At 36.8% G+C, this 2,227-nt stretch overlaps 1 pseudogene; it reads right to left on the bottom strand.

Annotated features, from left to right (window-relative positions):
- Positions 1-548: 548 nt before the first annotated feature.
- LOC106320130 lies at positions 549-2,077 on the bottom strand (annotated as a pseudogene).
- Positions 2,078-2,227: the final 150 nt, after the last annotated feature.

The raw sequence follows: 2,227 nt of genomic DNA on the forward strand, positions 1-2,227 counted from the left end.
TCACGGTAGCCATAAGGTGCATACGGAGAAGCTAGGGTTCAGAACATGCTCGACTTGCAATGAGAACGGGCTCGTTAGGTGTTCCTCTTGTTTGTTCGTTTCCGCATCTCACGCATTTTTTGTTCTTAAAAGTTTTTTTTGTTCTAATTCTACTCGATAAAGTGGAAATAATTAAAAATATACTATATGTTTTTATTATATTTCAGAAGTTTCCGATCTGTAGAAAAAAAGTAGGAGTTATTCATGAGAGTGGTTCTTCATGCAGTTCAAGGTTGTTATTGGTGATGATTCATATCACATGCAAACCTTTAAATGGCTCAATTTTTTTTTTTTTTTTTGCAAATTGCAACAATAAAATATATTTCGGTAATTCATTTATTATTTAAATACGAATATTATTTTTCCAGAACCTCCGTATGAAATATGGTTGCTCTTATAGAATAGTTCGTAATGTTGTAGAATATGCCCAATTGACGTATTTGTTTACCATGCTTCAAAAGCATATCACTTCTATATTCGAATTCAGCGCAACGTCTGGCTTAAACAAATCAGAAAAATAGCATGCATCATAAACGTGTAATGGATTACAGACATCTCATAACACTTTCACCATCGACCTACAGAAACCAAATTTTAAGGACATACGTATATAAGAATGTTAAAAACCTTGAGCTACAAGTCTCCAGGCTGAACCACGCCAAACCAAATTAAAGCGAGTCTCTGGGAGGCTGAGGATCAGGCAAGCCCTGGATAATGCCACAACGGAGACCGTTTGCTGGAAAGCTGTACTCATCCCTCTGGGATAGTTCTGGCGGGCCGACATTAACATAAAGCTGTTGACCTAAGTAACGTTTCTCGAGAATCTCAGACCGAATATTCCACATGCCACAGTTGTCGAAAGTCAATAAGATGGCTCCCCAACATTTGGGATAAACTTGGATTGTGTGTCGGTATACTGCGTCTAATAGATTATAGTTCTTCCTCTTCGCCGGCGTCCACTTCCCTGGCTCAACCCCACACACACACACATTAGTCCTCTTTGAACCAAATGTTCTTACCAAAACTAATTAACTTGCAAATGTTAGTCCAAATTCGCTACGTTTTCTCTAGTCCTTGGTTATTTTATCATATCATATACTGAAACAGATTCTAAAATATGAAATTTCTGCAGAATATAAATATATGTGCGTGTGTGTGTTCTTTAACATAAATTATAATTTCTGTCATATTCTATATTAGAAGCAATAAGAATGATACAGTTTTATATGTCATATTCTATATTAGAAGCAAGAAGAATGATAGTCGTATTTTACCCAAAAAAAATGATATATAGTCGTACACGTGTTACTTGCGGTTTATATTTTAAAATGATGAATATTGTGTAAATTTAGATATATATATATGATCATCTACTTAAATCTGTATATACTATCTGAAGTTTTACCTAATATTTTTTTTTTTTTTTTTTTTTTTTAAGTTTTACCTAATATGCATTTGATAAAAAAACATTTTCAAAATTGTGTGTGTGTGTGCGCGCGGGAGAGATAGTAGATATATATACTTACGTAAAATTGTGTGTGTGTGTGTGCGCGCGGGAGAGATAGTAGATATATATACTTACGCGACAGCAAAGAAAGAGTATCCATCAAGATGCCAAGACTGTGTAGTCCTTTCCTGATTTTCGAACACAATCTCCACGAATGAACGGTGCTCGATGTTCAAAACGTTTGGCTGCACCAAAATATTACTAGTGTCAACCTTGGTCGGCTCGTCCTTAATAGTATCGTACTTGAACACCTTGTCGGCTACACCAAAATACTGAGCCAGCTTAATCGGCGTTTCGGTTTCCACGTGTGACACTCCGCTAAGCGCGTACCTGAGCTTCTTTCCCTCTATTTTCCCTACGGTGTTGACTAGTTTTATGGACCGTGTGATGTTGATTTTACCGTAGTGGTATGAGCCTTGAGGGTTTGGTCTAGCTGCACTTGCGGTTAGGTTCCATCTGAATGATCGGAATTGGTTTAGTGACCAGGCCCAACCCACCGGAGGTTTAGGAAGCTCTGGAGATGCTGCACCTTTGCCTGCACGGCACAGAGATATAATCCAGAAACTTATTAGGGTCTTATATGATCCTATTAGGATTTGAACCATAAATCCAATATTTCAACAACAAAAAAGTACAACAAGGTTAATAATAGATATAACACCTACTTCTAGTAGTTTTTTT

The sequence above is a fragment of the Brassica oleracea genome, unplaced genomic scaffold, assembly GCF_000695525.1.
Source record: "Brassica oleracea var. oleracea cultivar TO1000 unplaced genomic scaffold, BOL UnpScaffold00826, whole genome shotgun sequence".
Lineage (NCBI taxonomy): Eukaryota > Viridiplantae > Streptophyta > Magnoliopsida > Brassicales > Brassicaceae > Brassica > Brassica oleracea.